Source organism: Crotalus tigris, unplaced genomic scaffold (genome assembly GCF_016545835.1).
Source record: "Crotalus tigris isolate CLP2741 ecotype Arizona unplaced genomic scaffold, ASM1654583v1 scf7180000020112.174653, whole genome shotgun sequence".
In the NCBI taxonomy this organism is placed as follows: Eukaryota; Metazoa; Chordata; class Lepidosauria; order Squamata; family Viperidae; genus Crotalus; species Crotalus tigris.
The window spans coordinates 13,712-36,072 of record NW_024097863.1 but is presented as its reverse complement, the minus strand read 5'-3'; the positions used below and the strand labels follow the sequence as shown (position 1 = coordinate 36,072).

The window sequence follows — 22,361 nt, the reverse complement described above, 5'->3', positions numbered from 1 at the left end:
GTCAGCCAAGAAAGGCTGGCTTAAATATCATATTTCCACCACTGGTCTTTTGACCTTGCTGATCAAATTCACTTGGTGAGCTGCTGTTGGCAGAGTTGGAGGCTGTAATACACATGGGGGTAGCTCCCATGTACGAGTTCTTTCTATGTAGTTTGTCCTATGTATCCTATATCAGAACTGGTCCTAGTGTATATTAAGAATACTTAGGATGTGCCAATATACTAATTAAAACTGCATGCCATTATTCTGCCTCATTAGGTGGTAGTAGCTGATCAATCTTGACTGATCTTGAAAAGTTAAGGATTTGTTGACTGGTTAGTAGCTGGGTGGGAAGCCACCAGGAAACATCTGGATTGCAGGCTAGAATGAGAAATTGAAAAAAAAAAAAAAGCAATAAGAAGCTGAGGAGGAGGAGGAGGAAGAGGAGGAGGAGGAGGAGGAGGAGGAGGAGGAGGAGGAGGAGGAGAAAAAGAAGAAGAAGAAGAGGAGGAGGAGGAAGAAGAGGAAGAAGAAGAAGAAGAAGAAGAAGAAGAAGAAGAAGAAGAAGAAGAAGAAGAAGAAGAAGAAGGAAGAAGAAGAAGAAGAAGAAGAAGAAGAAGAAGAAGAAGAAGAAGAAGAAGAAGAAGAAGAAGAAGAGAAGAAGACAGAAGAAGAAGAAGAAGAAGAAGAAGAAGAAGAAGAAGAAGAAGAAGAAGAAGAAGAAGAAGAAGAAGAAGAAGAAGAAGAAGAAGAAGAAGAAGAAGAAGAAGAAGAAGAAGAAGAAGAAGAAGAAGAAGAAGAAGAAGAAGAAGAAGAAGAAGAAGAAGAAGAAGAAGAAGAAGAAGAAGAAGAAGAAGAAGAAGAAGAAGAAGAAAGAAGAAGAAGAAGAAGAAGACTAGTTTGATCTAGTGGTTAAGGCACCAGGCTAGAAACCAGGATACGGGATACTGTGAATTCAAATCCAGCCGAGCTGGGTGATTTTGTATCAGTCACTCTTTCTCAGCACAATCCACCTCAGAGTTGTTGTGGGGAAAACAAGAGGTGGAGGGTATGTTGGCTATGTTTGGTGGAGGGTGCGTTGGCTATGTTTGCTACCTTGAATTATTTGTAAAAATAATAAAAGTGGGAAATCAATAAATAAATAAATCTGGCTATGAAGCTACCAAACTGACTTAAAATTTTATTTTTACCTAAAATTCTGGGTTGCTATTGTTCAGATTAGTAGATAATTACTGTTTTAAAAGCTGCCTGTCTTGGGTTTTTTTTTTCTTTCCTTTCCAGCAATGTTTATGGGTTTACATAGGCTCTACAATGGTAGTAAAACACATGCATGAGACCAGTGACTGAACTGCACTGATGCCTGTCTTCTGATCTAACATTCTCTTTATTTACAAGAAGCTCTTACCCAGCTGGAAAACCTGCTCAAATTTTACATATAATTTACAATAATTTACTATAATCATAATTAAGTATTTCTGTCCATACATGCAGTAATCTGTAATGTCCATTTTGTGTTTCAGTTTATATTGCGTCTACTACATCTGTGGCTCATTTTGGAAGCATCTTCTTATTCTCTGCATGATTCCTATCTTATTAGCATGCCCTGCAGTACTTTTAAAAACTGCTGAGTCACCAAATGTTGGCCTCTAATATTCCAATAAATCACTTGATGCAGTAATGTGTGTATATACCCTTGGATGTCTCGTCCCCAATTTTAATGCTGTTGTTACTTGTGGGTGTATTACATTACTTGCCTGCCTTTGCATGTATGCTGCTATTTTGGGATATCAGACTTACACTCTTATAGAATTTGCCCTGCTGTTGAATTATTTGGCATTATGCGATAATTGCAAATATGTGCTTGAATATCTTCTATATTGTTTATATGCCTAAAAATATAGTAATTGGGCTATACTAAGGATGTCATTTTTCAACTCTTTGTGCTTCAAAAAGGTCGGAAATTAAAATTCAGTGATGTTCAGAAGGGGTTGTAAGAGGCCACAAAAACAGGATTGTGGGTTGTGTATGTATCTAAGTTGTTCATGCCTTCAGCTCATAGCAACAGTCACTCTGTTTGATTCTGGTAGAGAAATCTCTGAAAGTTTGCTGCATTAAAACACAGACAAAAAATTTAGACAGTAGAAATATCCACTGACTAAATGGTAGGTTGTGCATGCTTAGAATATAATTGGAAGAGTGATATTAACTTTAATGAGCGGACCCTTTAAAGTAGCTATATCTTTTCTTCAGGCTTCCATAGGTTGGGCTGCTTTCACAAACAGCAAAATGGTGCTATGTTCAGGTGAACTCCAATGCATTCCCAAAACTTTTTCAAATAATACGTGGCCCTGCTGGTTAGTGATGCACTGATGGTAGATTATGTTGCTAATGCAAGTAAAAGCACACATGGGAAAGTGAAGGACCAAGGAATGGAATCCCAGATCTTCATTCATTCCTCCTAAATTTTTACAGCATATGCCTATATTTTATTTATTTATATTTGTCGTATTTCTTAATGCTTTCAGAATCTGAACATATGATTCTGTATTTACAAGGTTTAAAAAAAAAAGTCAAAATGAATATAAAGAAAACCAATGCCATCTAGCCCCAACTGTGCAAACAAATGTATAAAGAGATGCCCTTGTTCAATCAAGTAGGACAAAAAAAGTTTTGAGCATCTTTCAGAAGATAAGAAGAGAGAGGCTACTCAACCTTCTAGAGAAAGTGTTTTCCAAAGGACGGGGCACATTACAGAGAGTAGCCTGATGTCTAGTCCAGGTCTCATGAACCTCATGAGGATGAGGGAGGCCACACAAGAGGATTGTACTGAATCAATGGAGTCAATTTTGTTAAAGTGATACCTGATGAAATCCAACATTGTGCTCTAAAGCAACATCTCTCTGCTTTTCCTCCTGGTCTACTTGAGCCAAAAAGATAAGACATCAAGCACTAGCAGGTGACTGCAAGTCAAATGCATCCACAGTTTGTGTGTGGGTGTATGTGTGTTCGTGTGTATGTCTGTATCTGTGTGTGTGCGCACACTCTGAAGCTATTTTCAAAACTCTCAGAAAGGGAAGCCTATATGTCCAGGCAGAAGTGGTGTGCGTGTGTGTGTGTATGTGTGTGTAAAAATTATAGATGGCTATAATTTAATATACAACTTTTAAGCATATGTCATAGATCATTACCTCAAAGTAAGAAGGGCAGCAAACAAATGTAATAAATAAATAAATAGGTAACATGCATGACAAAAAGGGGGAGAGCTTTGTGCAGATGCAACTCTCGATTTCTTTTTTCTTTCTTTTTTTTTAATCTGCCCTGTAGACACCACTGTTCCCAAAAGATATCTCAGGAGAATTCTAGATCAGTGGTCCCCAACTTTTCCACCTTGGCTGCCTGGCATGATGCGTGGGGGGGGGGATGTGTGAGTGGCAAGTGTGCACGTGTGTGCACACAGCTCCATTGGTACAAGTGGTGGGGACATGTGCCCTCCACTCACATGAATGGAGCTTGGTGTGCGAGTGGAAGGTGCTTGCTCTTGAGCGTGAAGCTCCACTCATGCGAGCAAAGAGTGCTTGTGCGCAAACCCACATTCACATGAATGGAGCTTCACAGACAAGTGCCCTCCACTTGCACAAGTGGAGCTTTGTGCATGAGCACAAGGGCCCTAAGCTTGCACAAATGGAGCTTGCCCGCCGCTGGCTCAAATGGAGCTTTGTGTGCTTGCCTATCGCTTGCATGCCCTGGTTTTTGAACAGGCCACACCCCCGGTAGTGGGACAGAGCCCAGGGGTTGGGGACTCCTGTTCTAGATAACTGTTCTTCGCATTCCCAAATCTGTTCAGTTCCAACACAAATCTCTTAGGAAATAAGAACACTAGAAGGACGTGATGTGTTTTCATGCTAGGAACTGCTGGCCAATCAGTACTCAGTGGCCAAACAGTAATAACTATTTGCCCGCCCTGGATTTGTGCCTAATCCCCACCCCCTTCTCCTTTTTCAAAGCATTAAAAATAAATCAATGTGTGCATTCTACTTGCATCCTCCAGCACTTTCAAAATGATGAGGGCTGGAGGTCTGCATTTGGGCTCTTTTGCCCAGAAAAGCCAGAGCATTTTTGGGTTGACCTTACAGGAACTGGAACATGTGATTCTCTTCCAAAAAGATTTCAGATCATAGAAGGACAAAAGATGGATTCAAACCATTAGGGTGAAAACATTCACTGCGCTAACACTTGGTCCAATGGAAAAACTGAAGGAAGAGTCAGATGTCATCCTTTCAAGAGCCCCCTCAGCATCATTGGATTGGCTAGGAAAGCATTCATCATAATACCTTATTGCAGACATGTCAAATTCACGACGTCACATGACGTTGTGCAACGTATCAGGACAGTTTTGCCATTGCTGGCAATGAGATGGGCCTGGCTTCCACATGACGTGTCCGGCCCACGGGCCGGCAGTTTGACACCCCTGCCTTATTGGATCTGTAACCTTGTCAGTCTGGCTTCCCATTCATTTTCTGCATAAATGCAAAGTCTATGCTTGTAGTTTCTGTCCCTGGGCTTCCATTCAGGGCAAACATTATTTTTCACCTTCAAGAGCTGATGAAGCCACAGCCAAACCAGGCAACGCCATCTTGAAAAACAACAACTACTAGGTTTTCATCCAACTTTGAGTGAGAGGGACTGAGCATGATCCCTGAGCCTTCCAGAGACATAGCTAAACTCTGAAAAACTGAAGTTGTGCTCTTGTTCACAGCTGATATGAAGTTGCAGCTGAAGTGGGTGTGCACCTACTGGTAGTAGTAGCTTTCAGTTTTACATGATCTGTTGAGTTCAGCAAAGTGTTACCAAAACTCAACTTCTAGCTGGTTAAAGAAGTTGTAACAGGACCCAGAGGTCCTCTTCAATCAAATTTTCTTCATCTGTGGAGACTTTAACTCCCAGAATTCCTAATTGCACTGGGGGGGGGGCGAGTTTGGTAGTGGAGAAATATACTGAGATGTATATTTTAGAGCAGTCACAGAAAAATTGTGTACACAGGAGGTCCTCAACTTATAACCATAGCTGAGCACAATATTTCTGTTGCTAACATGTGTTAAGTGGATTTTGTCCCATCTTATGACCTTTCTTGCCACAGTTGTTAAGTGAATCACTGCAGTTGTTAAATTAGTAATATGGATGTTAAGTGAATACTGGCTTCCCCACTGACTTTGCTTGTCAGAAGTTTACAAAAGGAGATCACATGACCCCAGGACACTGCAACCATTGTAGATATGAGCCAGTTACCAAGCGTCCAAATTTTGATCATGTGACCACAGGGATGCTGCAATGTTCATAAGTCACTTTTCTCAGCGCTGCTGTAGACTTTGAATGGTCACTAAACAAATTGTTGTAAATCAAAGACCACCTGTATTGCAAGCTTTTTAGACTCTGCATACAGGAAGGGTTTTTCTAATTTTAGGGGGTGGAAGCAGACCCATATTCTGGATATGATGGGTGTATAGCAGCTTAGCCTGGTGTTGTTAATTTCTATCCTGCATTGCCTTAAAGAGCTTAAGGCATCATACATGCTCCCACCCCCGCTTTCCAGTCTCACATCTTTTGAGGAACAAATAACATGACTTAATTATTTTAATTGAAAGCATTTTAATTGAAAAGTATCTAATTATCATAATGGAAAAGCATCAAAGTAATGATTCATATTTGGTGTACCCAAACCTTTACCCTCCTTTTGCTTATATTGTTTGGTTCACGTGACCCTAGTTTGTTTATAATTATATATAAATGAACTAATTCTATGCCGTTTACAAAGCCAAATAAGCTAGGGAATTGGAAGTATTTGAAAAAGAATAAAATTATATGAAGAGCAGTTCTTTTCATTCCAGCCCTTCTTCCAAAATAAGCACCATGGTTTAAATTATGTTTGATCTTTCACAAAGGAAGGTAACCATTGTCTTTAACTGGTGCTAATCTTTTGTAATAAGTACCTGTAGCTATTTCAATCAGATGTTTTGGCAATTCTGTACTGATGTTGAATAACACAGCAAACAACTCTGGAACAAGACCAACTTTAGCTCTAGATGGGTTTTTGTTTTCCCCACAAAAAGCTGCCATGTAATTTGGAAGTGCTCCTGGACCCCTGAAAGGAAAGAGAAGAAGAGAAAGAGCAAGGTTGATAGATTCAGTTATAATGGAAATACTGTAGATGCACTGCTGGAATACATGAAGGATCAGTTTGGGGACAGATCCTTCTGGAGAAAATTTATCTATTGTCAAGTTTGAAGCAGTGCACGATGTTGCCACCATTACTGTATCTTAGCTTGCCAATGCACTGGGGGGGAGGGGATGGGGAAAATGGAATGCAGACTCCAGACAAGAAGAAATCTGACCGTGTGAACCAAGGACGTTTTGCAGGTGTTTATCAACTCACAGAACACTTTCTCATAACAAACTTTTGACACTTGATTGGGGGAGAGAGAATTGTATGTTTTAATTATAGTGGTTCATGCGGAAAATAACCAGAGCTGGCTTTGCTTTCAATTGTGCCAAAATGTTGTACTCAATAAAGTTTTGCATAAAGAGATTGGAAAGTCTCATGGGTGCTTACTTGGTTGGGTTTGTTAGTTGGAACCTTGACATCTACATCATCAGTAAAAGTTGGTACTGAATGGATGGTGTGTAACAATCACACAATCAATCTGACCCCTTCTGCTGGAAGGTGTGGCCAGGAGGGTTTTGATTGTTCCAGGAGCAGATGGAATTGACTTATACCTTTCTCATTTTATAAATGGGCCACTGTAATGTGTTTTGCATCAAGCTGCTCTTGAGGACTACTGGGAAAAGGCATCTACAGGCCCACATATTAACTGGGACAGTCATGTTTTCTCGAAAGTAAGACCTATCCCGAAAATAAGCCCTAGCTTGCTTTTGGGGGGTGGGCCTAATATAAGCCCTACCCCCCCAAAATAAGCCCTAGTTTTGGGATGAGGCACACGCCTAAAAATCAAGCTGGGGGGGGTGGAGCCATCCCACGCACCCAGCACCCACTTGCCACTGCAGGCAGGCCTCCCATGAATCGACACCTCCCTTGCCTCACCAAACCACTTCTTCTGCAGCCAAAGGAAATGCCTCTTCAACTGAGAATGGAGCTTAGGCCTGGATTTCAGGCCTCTGCAGCCGAGAACCGAGCTATAGATTGAGTCTATAGCTCAGTTCTCGGTTGCACAGGCCTTTCTGGAAGGCCTCTGACAGTGAAATGCAGGCCAGAGCACCATTCTCAGTTGCAGAGTCATTTCCTTCAGCCACAGAACAAATGGGCCGGCTGAGCAGGGCTTTGGTGCCACCATCGCAAGGTGAGTGGAAAAGACACTCCCCAAAAATAAGACCTGGTGCCTCTTTTGGAAGCAAAATAATAATAATAAGAAGAAGACCAGGCCTTATTTTTGGGAAAACAACGTCATTAATGTCATATCACAAGTATTGTGACAGCTGCACTGGTTGCCAGTTTGTCTCTGGGCTACATTCAAAGAGCTACTTATCAACATTAATGTCCTGCATGGCTATTTATGAGATTGCTTTCGCTTCCCCCAAGATTTGAGAGTCTGCTGAGACTCTCTGCCTCTCTCAATGTAAGACAAGGCAAGACTCAGAAGCCTTCTCTGCAAAAGCTCCCTTGTTATAGAACGTCTGAGTAGAAGAATCAATAGTTTCACTTCTCAAGTTCAGCAAACTGAATTTGAAAATGTGGCATTTTAAAGTGCATTTGGGGAGTGGGAATAGGATAAGACATGTACATGAACTAAGATGAATCTGGGTGACTTAGGTTTTATGAGGATTGGATGATGGCCTTGCAATGACCTGATTCTGTGCCCAGGCCTAGGCCGTGAGTGTGTTCGGGAGCCTGCCTCTTTGTTGTATTTGTGATCTGGGTTTGATGTTCCTTGACTGCTTTGTATTTTAATCTTTGAAATGTTTGCAGTTCTTTAATTCTGATCGCTGCCAGTCATCTGTTGAGATGGGCAACCATATAGATTGGGAAAAAGAAGTAAATAAAGAATAATGTTGCCTTTAGGTTTTTAGTATTTACTGTTAGTTGTTAGCATTTATAACTATTGTTATTCCTATTATATAACATCAATGCATTTTCATTTACTCTAATGGATTACATCGTAAGCTGCTTACAATGGAATTGAGGTGGCGTAGAAGCACTTGCAATAAATAAATATATTAAAAGGAGACAAAGGCATTCAACTTATTCAAATTATGCAGATATCCTCACAGAGGCAGTTAAAGCATATAAATTTCACTAGATGCAGGAGGAAAGGCTAAAAGCACCTTTCTCCAAAGGAATTCAATTCTGTATTCCAGCAACATTTTTTTAGTACAAAGACGTTTTTGTGTTGTTGATGCCCTGCTAAGAAAAGTTGTGTAAGTGTTCCAATATCTAAGAGGCTGCCACAAAGAAGAGGAATTCTCCAAAGTACCTGAAGGCAGAACAAGAAGCAATGGAATAACAGAATAACAGAGCTGGAAGGGACCTTGGAGGTCTTCTAGTCCAACCCGCTACTCAGGCAGGAAACCCTATATCATTTCAGACAAATGGTTATCCAATCTCTTCTTTAAAACCTCCAGTGTTGAAGCATCCACAATTCCTAGAGGCAAGTCATTCCACTGATTAATTGTTCTAACTGCTATCATGTCACCTCTAGTCCTTTTCATTAAACTAGACATACCCAATTCCTGCAACCTTTCTTCATATGTTTTAGTTTCCAGTCCCCTAACCATCTTTGTAACTCTTCTCTTTCTAGAGTGTCAACATCTTTTTTATACTATGGAGACCAAAACTGGATGCAATATTCCAAGTGTGGTCTTACCAAGGCATTATAAAGTGGTATTAACCCGTCACATGATCTTGATTCTATCCTTCTGTTAATGCAGCCTAGCATTGTATTGGCTTTTCTGGCAACTGCAGCACACTCCTGGCTCATATTTACAGTAAGTGATTGTCCACTAGGACTCCAAGATCCCTCTCACAGTTACTACTATTGAGCCAGATACCACCTATGCTATACCTTTTGTTTTTTCTTGCGTAAATGTATAATCTCACTTTTTTCACCATTGATGGAAACTAATCAAGAAGAGATTAGTTAGCAGAATTTTCCTAACAATTAGAACAATTAATCAATTTCTGGCTTGTTTCCAGAAGTTGGGGACAGTCCAACTCTGGAGGTTTTTAGGAAGAGATTGAACAACCATTTGTCTGAAATGGTATAGGGCAGTGGTGGCAAACCTATGGCACGCGTGCTAGAGGCGGCACTCGGAGCCCTCTCTATGGGCACGTGCACCGTCGCCCCAGCCCTGTTTCCTCCCGCAGCCCCCTCCTCACCACCAGCCCCCCTGGAGGAGAGTCACCCCCGGGCGCGGACTGCACAGAGCAGCGCAGCCAAGGACATAACCAGGCAGCAGGGACAAGACTCTGCCCTTGTGCCCCATAGCGTGCAGATGATGCTGCGGGGTATGGGTGGAGGGCATGGCTGCCATGGTGCTGCAGGGCTGCCTGGGCAATCTGCTGCGGCGGGCATGGAGGCGGTGCATGGTCCTGTGGGTGGGCAGATGGGTGGGGCAGGGGGCGGGCAGGGGCAGAGCAGGCAGGACAGGAGGGGAAGCAGGGGCAGGGGGCAGTTTTTTGGCACTTGGTCTCTAAAAGTTTCGCCATCACTGGTATAGGGTTTCCTGCCTGAGCAGGGGGTTAGACTAGAAGTCCTCCAAGGTCCCTTCCAACTCTGTTATTCTGTTCTATTATTCTGTTATTCTGTCCAGCTGTACATATAATTTCCTATTCTGGGAAAGAAAAACAGTTTCATTGCATTATTGCCATAGGTAACATCATCACAGCAGTGATCTGAACTACCTATTTAGCAAGCAACTGCTGTTTACTAACATTTCAAGGGGGAATGTTGGGAAATTCTGGCTGGTTGTGAATAGAATAGCAATCCAACACATTTGAATGGCACCAGATTGGGAGGCTGAATGAGTCCTTAAAGAAGTGGTTCATTTCACACCTTCTTCATGTGGCACCCATAGTTCTGGATATAATTGGCCCACCATCTGGATATGCAGATACCTCTCAAAAAGTTTGTGTGAATGCAGATTGAGATATTATCATAGCAGCCTGGAGATAAAAAATGTGAGTTTCCAAATCCTCTGTGTGAGCTGCAGTAGCATTCATGAAACTGCCTCATCCTGTGGCTCCTATAGACAACATACAATGGTCTAATTTAGGTATTAATCCTCCTATTGAGATCATCAAAACCCAGTCATTTTTTTTCTTATTGAACAAGCGATGAGCACAACAATTCTGGTTCGTTCAGTGCCTTAGACTCTGTGTTGGAGTTCTAAATCAAAAGAAATCTGTTCTCTTCCACTCTACACAGAACAAAAGAAATAAGACTGATTACAGCCACATTCGTACTATATATTGCTCTCATGGCAAACTAGAAGAGGAATGATTTGTCAAGAAAGGAAATGTCCAAACCACTTGGGCACATCACTATTTTGCCTATAAAAGCATCTGAAGATGTGACTCTATATTGGCAAGTTTGCAATCAGTTGCTTTTTTTTTTTTCCAACACAGTATCTCTGTGGGTGCATTCTGCTGTAACAGATGGAGTGGGGGAAGAGCAGGAAATAGATCCTAAACTGTGCAAACAGGCCCCAGGAATAATTCCTCTTTAAAATACATCTGGGTTTGATCCAGGTTCTTCCCGGATCCTTCCAAGTCTTCCCACAAGAGCCCAGGCAAAGCAGACAGGGATGAAATTGACAAGAGTTCCTGGCTGTTTCTCCTTTTGGTTTGGCAGAGAACCAGCTGGAATGGGAAGTATCAAACTCCTTGAGGACTTTTTAAGCAACTGCTTGGAAAAGAATGGCTCACTGGAACCCAGCAGCCAGGAGGCAGAGAGAGACAGGAACATCCACCAGTAGGAGGATGAACTCCCCAGAAGCTCAAAAAAAAAAAAAAAAGCCTAGCTTTGCTCTGCTTTCAAATAAACTGACACAGAAGCAGAGAAAAGTTAATTTAAGCCCACAGAAGTCACCAACATCTTCTGATCAAACAGGCCCAGAGCTAATTTGTGAAATTGACGGCTATGTTCAGGGAAATAACTGATAGTTGGAGGTGGAAAAAAAAGATTTATTTACAGGAAATTCATGATAGAGACAGGCAAAGCTTGCACTTAACTAGTTACAACCTACTGAGAACATGTGTGGGTAGAAAGAAAGGCAGAAGGAAGCAAATTCAGATTAGCAATCTTTTAATCAAAAAAGCAGGCAAAGTGATGGACAAATGAACATGAAGGAAATCCTTAACTCTCCAGCTCCATCCCTCTGCCCCTCAATATGGCTTCAAAATCTGCAAGTGAGTGGGCACAATATCATGATATAAGAAGTGTCCCGTTTGCACCTGTGTCCATGCAGAAAAGAGGGAGGATATAATTGTGCTGGGATGCATACTATATGGCAGGTTTTGCCCCCTTCTTCTGTGGATGTCAGTAGCTACCTCCTCAAGATCTGCAGTTATGAGATGCTGAAGAATCAGTGATGCTGGACTTAGGGCTTCAATGGCTTTCAGATGAGATAGGCTTAGCAACCTATTACATATCCCATTCCTACCTTATATACAAAGGGGGTATGATGGCTCAGCAGTTAAAGATGCTGAGCTTGTCGCTGACAGTCCAGGTTCAAGACCTGAGACCTGCACAACAGAGTGAGTTCCCATTCTCGGCCAGCTCCTGCCCACCTAGCAGTTAGAAATCATGCAAATATGAGTAGATAAATAGGTACCACTTCGGTGGGAAGGTAACAGCATATAGTCATGTTGGCTACGTGACCATGGAAAATGTCTTCAGACAAAGCTGGCTACCTCAGTTAAGAAACGGAGAAGCACTGCCCCCTAGTGTTGGACACAGCCAGAAGGGGAAACTTTTACTTTTGCCTTTATATTATATACATAACTATTTCCAGTTTGTAAGTATTTGTTCCACCCAACTCCTTCCACGTGGAGATACAGTTCCATGAAGAACACACTCTGTATTTTTTTTTTATCCTATTGACTATTAAGAACATGAAAAGAGATGGCAAGCAAGGAACTCTGTTTTTCTTTCTGCCTCAATTCTGCTTTCTCCTAATCCCAAGGCTAATACCAATAAGTTTAGACTCTTTCTTCTGTTTCTTTTGGAAATGACAGTGTATTTCATGCTTTCTGTATCATGAAGACAGAAAGTTTAGAAATGCATACAGTCTACTGGAGCATGTAAGCTCCTTAATAAACTTTACTTCTGGTTTAGGACTTAAGTGGTTGCTTGTAAATATTTTTAATGAGCTTCCTTCTACTCATCCACACATGACCTTAATGAAAGAATAGAAGGATTCCATCCAGGGTTCCTAAAGCATTCCCCATGTTTCCTTGAATGACCAGACCAATGGAAAATTCCATGGAATATAAACCAGCAGTGCTTTACAACAATACAAGTTTCTTGAGAAAGCCACTTACTTATTATTCCTAATTACAGATCACCACCAAGCCTGGAAAGATGTGCGTCCCTGACTGAAGAACAATCTACCAGAAGGAAGACAGCAAATAGATACTGTATGTACCAATTTTTGATATCTTGTGTTCATCAGATTGTTTGACTATGACTGTCAACATCCCCAGCCAGCATGATTGTTAAACAACTGAATTCTAGTGATCTGTAGTCTTTGCTGACTGGGAATTCTAGAGGCTGCAATCCAAAATCCACAAGCAGCAGAAGAAAGGAATTAATAGGCCAAATCACACTGCTTGACATGCTTCCTGTGTTTTTATCCTCTGCAAATTAGACTAGCTCAAGAGAAGGCTAGGTTGAACTGAGATAGCAATATAGTTAGACTCATTCCCTGGAACATGAATTGATCCAAATCAAGGGACTGTTGACTGGTCGCTTGCTTTGACATTAATTGATTGGACTTCTCCCTTGTCTGTCTACTTAAGAAACCCCTCAGTGTAGCTAAGCAAATTAAAACAAAACAATCTGAATTTCTGAACACGTGGAGTAAAATTAAAAGAGACTGGATTAAGTCAAGCCTAGAGAAAGAGGAACAGTTTTACAAATGTTTTTAATATCACCAAGTCCTCCCTCCAGCTACACTTACAAGACAACGATATAACAAGGTAGGAAAACTTCTCTTGGGGGCCAGATAAATCAACCTCGCAGACAAGGGGCACCTTTAGAAAGACTTCTGCTCTGCAGGTTAATACCAGGGATTGTCTGATTTTAAGAGAGAAAAAAATGTATGGCATTTTAATAATACTTAGCATGTTCTTTGCCAATCTGATAAGCTAGCTTGCAAAATAGTTGGATACGCGTTCTGCTTTCTGCCAGTTTTGAAAATAAAGTTGTGGCCAATCCTTTTTAAGAAAGCTAAGTAACGCAAATATTTACATTGCGAGCTTAATTTTTTTTAAGGAGAAAAAGTGTAGATGGCAGCATATGTTTAGTGCAAAGGGAGAAAATAATCACATTGGGATACCCTGCCTCTATTTAGCTTGCTTAAACTGGGAAAAACAGTACTCTGTCACAAATGCATCCTTCATTAATAGCAGTGAAAAAGGCAGGCAGATAACATAATAGTAATAATTTGGTTTAGGAGCCAGCCACTAGAACATAAAAAATAGAAATTGTTTTGGGTAATCAGACTAAGACCTTCTTTGTCCAACCTTTATTTCTCACAGTGGCCAATCAAATATCTCTTCTAGGTGCTTAATGGATTTAGAGGATGCCAAGTCTCTCTTTGATTCTCTCTCTCTCTCTCTCTCTCTCTCTCTCCCTCCCTCCCTCCCTCCCTCCCTCCCTCTGATTTTCTCTCTCTCTCTCTCTCCTGGTCCGGGAACGTTAACCTGACAGAACATGGGTAGGCGCTCCTGTTCAGACCTATATCATCATAAGTAGCAAACTGTATGTATTTATCTGGTCTTACTGCATAAGGAGGTCGCTATCCAGAAGCTTTGTTTATTTTACCATATACTTTACTAAGGAACAACAGGTAAAATCAGCTATCTATCTGTTTGTTTATTAAATTTTTGTGCTGCCCATCTTGTCAGAGAATAGAATAGAATAGAATAGAATAGAATAGAATAGAATAGAATAGAATAGAATAGAATAGAATAGAATAGAACTGGAAGGGACCTTGAAGGTCTTCTAGTCCAGCCCAGTCTGGATGATTTACAAACGTTTAAATCTATTACACATTTAAATAATAAAACAAAAAAAATTGTTTAAAGATGGGGAGGAGGAGAATACAAAGAACTGTGGCAGTTGCTTTATGACTGCAGCAGTTCACAATGCACAACCACAATGTTCACTTAACGACCACCACAAAAAAGATCATAAAAATGGGTCCATCACAACTTACGACCATAATGGGCAGGCTCTATTTATTGTGGTTGTAAGTCAAGGATTGCCTGTAGATATATTTATCACTGTTTGCTTAGATAGGGAAGGTAAGATGGGAAGGAGAGAGAGAGAGAGAGAGAGAGAGAGAGAGAGAGAGAGAACTGTAACCTTCTTAAAAAAGATTTCTAGAGAGACTTTCCTAGGGCAGGATACAATACCAGTGTTTGATCATGGAAAAGGTGCTGGATCGATAGCAAGGGAAACCTAAGCCCTCTGTTCATTCACAGAAGAGATAAAAGCAAGCTGCACAAGTCCTGCCAGGTTCTTTAACGCTCCCCTGACTTTTAGTGAAAGGCTTTCTTGAAAGGAAAGAAGGAATTCCAGTCTACAGTAACTCTTGGGTCAATGACCTTCTTCCTAATGTTGCATACAAACAGGAGGGAACTGCACCCAGGCCAGAGTGTTGTTCTGGAATCTTCCACTGTAGACTAGTAAACCCAAAAGGAAGGTTGCATTTAGTGACAGAAATGGAGCTGCAGATGCACAGTCATGATTCTTTTGCCTTGAGGAGGAGAAATACTCGAACTTCTCACCTATGAAAATGCTTGTAAATATATAATATATAAATAAATATGAGACTCTACAGAAAAGTTCAAATGTCTTAAAAGCAGAACAATCTTAAAGTGTGAGATGATGCCCTGCACCGTAGCGACACCTGGTGGTGGCCATGCAGATCGCACAATTTTCAAAAGAAGACCTGAGGCAAGTAAACCTGCTTTAAGAACTCTTTAAGAGAGAAGGGAGGGAGAGCTGGTAGTTTCATTTCTCTATTGATCCTTAGGATGTTGTTGTAACATATAATAGGAGAAGTACCTTATACAAGAGAATAAACTTTCTGGAATTGAAAATATTGCTTTATTTACTGCAAAAAGTTGCAGGTTGCACTATGCCAGGGGTAGGCAACCTTGGCTCTTTTATGACTTGTGGACTTCAACTCCCAGAATTCCTGAGCCAGCATGGCTCAGCTTGGAAACCTCTCCCTTTTCCCTCAGCATAGCTGGCTCAGGAATTCTGGGAGTTGAAGTCCACGAGTCATAAAAGAACCAAGGTTGCCTATCCCGGCACTATGCAATCAATTGTAACCACTGGGTTGGTTAGAGGAGACCCTATTAGTGATAGGGAAGTATTTAGCGTAATCCCTAATTGGGGTTTGTGTTTATTATAACTTGGACTTCCTAATGAATCAACTGATGAATCAATTATGACAAAAACCCGCTTTTGAATAATTTATACCATGCCATTACACTTGCGGTATTTTTTTGTTTTCCATTTAAAATTAGATTCAGGTAGTCCTTGACATAAAAATTGAGCCCAAAATTTCTATTGCCAAGCACGACAGTTGTTAAATGAATTTTGCCCCATGTTATGTCCTTTCTTGCCACAACTGTTAAGTGAATCACTGCAGTTGTTAAGTTAGCAACACAGTTGTTAGGTGAATCTGGTTTCCCCATTGACTTTGCTTGTCAGAAGTTTGTAAAAGGGGATCACATGATCCCAGGACACTGCAACCATCATAAATGTGAGCCAGGTGCCAAGTGCCTGAATTTTGATCACATGACCATGGGGATGCTGCAATGGTCGTAAATGTGAAAAATGATCATAAGTCACTTTTTTTTTTACTAATGATCACTAAACAAGTGGTTGTAAGTCAGCCATAGGTTTTTTCCTATGATAAGCAAAAGGATACTTCAAACTTTTTTTTTTTTTTTGCATTCTTGTCTTCTCTATTGATTAGTTGGATTAGTAATTGAAGTGAATGGGCACTGTTTTCATTTTTAATTGGATTTATTAGCAAGCCCTGATAGGCTTTGGTTAATTCCCAGGGGAAAGTGAAGAACAAGAAGCGGAGAGATGAGGGTGGGGAAGAGAAAAATCAATAAGCAGAAAGAATGGCAGTGAAAAGCTTCCTGGCCAAAGGACTGTGAATATTCCTACCAATCATTAGGGGAGTAAATTGCTGAGATTAAAAACTGGGAGAAAACATCAGGCCAAACTCTAATTCTTTCTATACTCCAGAATCATCCATCAGCAGGAGCTCCTCCATAACAGACTAAGAAGAAAACAATAAATGAAGCAATGTAGTCATTCTGTAAGTTGCAGGAATATCGGAAAAGCTCAGGAGGATCTTCAGCCAACACAACATACAGGCACACTTCAAACTCAAGAATACACTAAGGCAGAAGCTTGTCCACCCGAAGGATAAAACACCCAGATACATGGGTATATGCAGTACAGTGCAGCGAGCCATGCACAGATCTGTATATTGGGGAAACAAACAACCACTTCATAAACGCATGGCACAACATAGACAACAAACTCACCAGGACAAGATTCAGCAGTCCATCTGCATTTAAAAGACAAAGGCCACTCTTTTGAAGAGAGCAAAAATCCACATTTTGGACAGAAAGTACTGCTGGCTTGAAATAGGGGTCAGAGAGGCCATCTATGTTAAAACTGAGTAACCCTCCCTCAACAGGAGGGAAGCGACATCATTTATCTCCAGTCAACAACACAGTCCTTTCAACAGTTCCAAGAAGGCTCCACACCCATTTGCACCACTCAGACGACACAGATAAACCTCCAGAAGCATCAACGACTCATTAAAAGAATGCAAATGACCAATGTCTGCAAGGAGTATAAATCCTTCCATTCCATTCTTCAGTCAGAGCTGAAGAAGCTTCTTGGATGAGAAGCGAAAGTCTTCAAAGAAAAACAAGAAAGTTCAGTTGCCTTGTGAAAAAAGCACCTTCGGGATAAAAGCCAAAGTAAGAAACAGTTTCTTCCTGGCTGCCTCTGAGTGTTTAAGTTCAGCAGTCTGACTATTTTGTGGGAGAGGATTGCCTTTGGTTCAGGGCAGGGATGAGAAATTTCTTCCAGCTGTGAGAGCTCAACCCGAGGCTTGGTCCCTCTAGAACAGTGGTTCTCAACCTTTTTAATGCCGTGACCCCCAACTGGTCGTAAGTCGAGGACTACTCAACTGGTCGTAAGTCGAGGACTACTCAACTGGTGCAGCACTGTTTGCAGAATGGGACTTTTGGCGGATTCAGCAGGGCAGAGACAGCCTAGACAATTCCTATTGGCTTTTGAAAGCCAATAGAATTAGACTCTATTCAAGAGAGTCTATTCTATTGGCTTTCAAAAGCCAATAGAATAAAAGGGAGTAGCACAGCTAAGGAAAAGGGGAAAAAAATGGCAGACTGTGTTGTTTAGCGACCCCCGTGAAATGGTCGTTCGACCCCAAATGGGGTCCCGACCCACAGGTTGAGAACCACTGCTCTAGAAAGACCCCATGCTGAGAAAGGCTGGGAGAACCCCAAGGAGATAGAAGAGACTTTAGCCTTCAGCAAAGTAGTTGGCCAAGAAAACTGTAGAATCCCCTTTGGTACATTGGTTTCTAATGAGATTCAGTCAAATTTGGTCAATATTACAATGTGATTCATGGGTAACTATTTCAGAAATTCACATCATGATTCAGGGCAAAAAATAGTGACCAGAATAAATGCTGACCAGAATATTTTTTTTTACCTTTATCAATTGCTTTATTCAGTTTTGTTTACAACTGAAGCAAGACAATATGAAAACAAGATACAAGTAATATTTTTTTGTGATTTACCAACAGGATTGCAACTAAAGGCTAATATTGAGTGATCAGCTAGTATATCTTGTTAAAAGATACTGCTGGCCTTTTGTAAAGTGCTCTAGGACAGTGGTGGCGAACCTATGGCACGGGTGCCAGAAGCGGCACTCAGAGCCCTCTCTGTGAGCACACGCGCTGTCGCCCCAGTCCTAGGCCTTCAGCTGGGTTTTATAAAACCTCTTCGCTTTAGGCCTCCGCCGCCGTGTGCAAAAAAAAAAAAAAAAGGTTCAATCAATCAGTCAATTTCAACTTCTTGCGGAAAAAAAAAGATCTTGCAAAGTTGGAATTGATTGATTGAATTTTTTAGTCCCACCCAGTCTGTGGTTACCACTGCAGCCACGCCCACCCAATAGGCCACACTCAGCCAATGGGCCACACCCAGCCAGCACCCGGCGATGCATAAGTGAGTTTTGGGTTGCAGTTTGGGCACTCAGTCTCTAAAAGGTTCGCCATCACTGCTCTAGGAGGTCAGGAGATTAGGTGTGATGCCACTGCTTGCGTGCCTGCATTTTGGACCAGCTGTTTGCTTCTGGGTTGTTTCGAGAGCAGCCCCTTGCAAAATCCATTGCAATAGAATGGAACAGAATAACAGAGTTGGAAGGGACCTTGGAAGTCTTCTAATCCAACCTCCTACTCAAGCAGGAGACTCCATACCATTTTCAACAAATGGTTGTCCAGTCCTTTCTTAAAAGCCTCCAGTGTTGGAGCACCCACAATTTCTGAAGGCAGGTTGTTCCACTGGTTGATTGTTCTTACTATCAGAAACTTTCTCCTTGGTTCTAGGTTGCTTCTCTCTTTGTTCAGTTTCCATCCATTGCTTCTTGTCCTGCCTTCAGGCGCTTTGGAAAATATGTTGACCCCTCTCTCCTTTGTGGCAGCCCCTGAGATATTGGAACACTGCTATCATGTCACCCCTAGTTCTTCTTTTCACTAGACTAGACATATCCAATTCCTACAAATGTTCTTCATATGTTTTAGCTCCCCAGTCATTTTTGCCTGCACTCTTTCCACACTCAACATCTTGTTTATATTGTGGTGACCAAAATTGGATGCAGTATTCCAAGTCTGGTCTCACCAAGGCATTATCTCGAGATCTTGATTCTATCCCTCTGTTAATACAGCCTAGGATTGTGTGGGCTTTTTTGGCAGTTGCATCACATTTCTGGATCATATTTAAATAATTGTCCACTAGGACTCCAAGATCCCTCTTGAGCCAAGTTTCACCTAGGAAATCATCAACATGGAGATTAAACCCTTGCAAGGAGACTGCAAGGTAGCAATCTCCAGTTGGTCTGAGTGGCAGAAGACAACGGGATTAATCATCAGGCTCACAACTGTGGTATTTAAGGATACCAAGTTCGCTAACCTCGTTTTAATTGCTTAATTAAATATCTTAAAGCTATTAGAAGCCTTTGGAATGACAGATCTAAAAAGTGACCTGCTACCTTTATTCCCAAACAAAACAAAAATTAGCTATATGTTTAAGAATTTAAAGAACTTGGAATAAACAACAAAAAGCTAAACAACTAATAAAGTTATCAAAAAAATTAAGGCTATTTCAAATTTGGAATATTGAAACTTCTACTATAAGATTTTGGAATTCACCATAGAAATTGTTTTGACTACAGCAACTCATAACAGAGTTATGAGACCTTATGATTTAAATTGGACACTTGAGAGGACTAAAGTTCAGGCAGAAGACAAAAAAAAGTCCTGTCCTTATAGATTGGAATTTACAAAACGGCACAAAATAATACAACGTTTAAAATATTAAAAGTTATCTTTGAAGAATGGGGCCAAAAATCAGTAGCCACCATATCAACTTTATCAGTAACAATGCTTCTATGTGATTGAAAGACTGATAGATAAATGATATGACTGAAGGAATGACAGCTCTGAAACAAATTTTGCTTAATGGAATCGGAAATATTAAAAAGTGTGAATTACAAAATAGACAAGGCATTCAAACTGGAAATACAAAACTGTGGATTTATTATATTTATTCCATTTTTATTTATTTATTTATTTTTCTTTCTTTGTACTTTTGATTTTTTTCTACCTTTTTTTCTTTTATGGGTTTAATTTGTATATGCTTCTACTATCGTATTTAAAATCTTTAATTTAAAAAAAAATCCAAAAGAGAGTAAAGAGGGGAAAAAATCGGCTCTCAGATTCAAACAATAAAGATGATCCAGGCCACAAGCTACTTACTCTTTCAATACGATACTTGCTTCATGAAACCAGTTTATGAGAATTCAAGATCAATAAAATAATATATTGATGTTTTCACAGCTTTCCATCAAAATTAAGTATTACACTAAACTTAAAATATTAATATTTCAGCATTTACATGGCGTAAAGACATTTACTAAGGCTAATGTTTGCCAGTTTCTGAAAACGTCAGCATTCAAGTACAATAGAAAGCAATCATCATTAAATATCAGTAAAATCTTTGAATAGTGGGAAAGAATCCAGCTGAAGATCTAGAGGGATCACTGTTTTTAAAAGGTTTTAAGAAGAGACTGGACAGCCATTTGTCTAAAATGGTATAGGGTTTCCTGCCTGAGCAGGGGGTTGGACTAGATGACCTCCAAGGTCCCTTCCAACTTTCTTATTATTGTTTTTGTTGTTGTTGTTGTTATTGATCATCGCACAGTCAGCCAGATGTTCAGACTGGATTTAGCATTTTTGTCTACCTATTGAGTCCTTACCAAGGACCTGGGATAGGCAGATGTGGATGTTTGATGGCATTACAGATATCGTCGCAGGATGGAAGCAGTTCCTAGTAATAATAATAATCTTTATGTAGGAACAGGAATTCCTGGGATACTTACAAAACAAAGTTTGATCCTTATAAAAATCCCTTTTACATCTCTCTCTCTCACACATTCACATACACACACAAACAGGATTTACTTCTCGCAAAGTGCTTAACTGGCTGATGGAAGGTGGTGAAATGATGCCATGCAAACTCTTAGTCCACCCTAATTGCCTGCTTAATTATCCAAGAGATCTTGTTAGAGATTAAACTAAATGCTCCTAGTCCACTAATTCCCATTATTTATGGAGGAATCTGTTCGTTTTCCCTTTCCCAAAACTGAGAGTTCTTAAGATCCAGAGAGGTTGTGCAAAAAACAGGAACTCCAGTCAAGAGAAGAAGCAGAAGGGTGAGGGGAGTAATGCCCCTCTAAGTTTATTTACAGCAACACCAACGTGCATTGTGACACTGTGGATTCTTTTGTTTAAAAAAAAAAATCTCTCCAAAAGAGGGTGGGGAGAGATTTAAAAAGGATGAAAACAACAGATGGCTTCATTAGTTGTTGTTGTTGTTGTTAATTGCGAAGTCGTGTCCGACCCATCGCGACCCCATGGACAACGTTCCTCCAGGTCTTCCTGTCCTCTACCATCTTCTGGAGTCCATTTAAATTCACACCTACTGCTTCAGTGACTCCATCCAGCCATCTCATTCTCTGTCGTCCCCTTCTTCTATTGCCCTCAATCTTTCCCAGCATTAGGCCCTTCTCCAGTGAGTCCTTCCTTCTCATTAGGTGGCCAAAGTATTTGAGTTTCAACTTCAGGATCTGGCCTTCTAAAGAGCAGTCGGGGTTGATCTCTTCTAGGACTGACCGGTTTGAACGCCTTGCAGTCCAAGGGACTCGCAGGAGTCTTCTCCAGCACCATAGTTCAAAGGCCTCAATTCTTTGCGCTCAGCCTTTCTTATGGTCCAACTTTCACAGCCATACATTGCAACTGGGAAAACCATGGCCTGGACTATACGCACTTTTGTTGGCAGGGTGATGTCTCTGCTTTTTACAATGCTGTCTAGATTTGCCATAGCTTTCCTCCCCAGGAGCAAGCGTCTTTTAATTTTTTTGCTGCAGTCCCCATCTGAGGTGATCTTTGAGCCCAGAAAAATAAAATCTGTCACTACCTCCATTTCTTCCCCATCTATTTGCCAGAAATTGAGAGGGCCGGATGCCATGATTTTGGTTTTCTTAATGTTGAGTTTCAAGCCAACTTTTGCATTCTCCTTCTTCACCCGCATCAAGAGGCTCTTTAATTCTTCTTCACTTTCTGCCATTAGAGTGGTATCATCTGCATATCTTAGGTTGTTGATATTTCTCCCGGCAATCTTAATTCCAACTTTTGATTCATCTAGCCCTGCCTTTCTCATGATGTGCTCTGCATATAAGTTAAATGGGCAGGGCGACAGTATACAGCCTTGCCGGACTCCTTTTCCAATCTTGAACCAATCA

At 40.9% G+C, this 22,361-nt stretch overlaps 1 long non-coding RNA gene across 1 annotated transcript in view; it reads left to right on the top strand.

Moving 5' to 3' along the window:
* The window catches only part of LOC120318192, a 30,837-nt gene extending 15,509 nt beyond the window's left edge, over nt 1-15,328 (top strand). The window contains exons 2-3 of the long non-coding RNA XR_005559435.1: nt 12,549-12,625; nt 15,080-15,328. This is a non-coding gene — a long non-coding RNA (uncharacterized LOC120318192). The remainder of the gene's footprint in view (nt 1-12,548; nt 12,626-15,079) is intronic.
* The last annotated feature ends 7,033 nt before the right edge of the window (nt 15,329-22,361 follow it).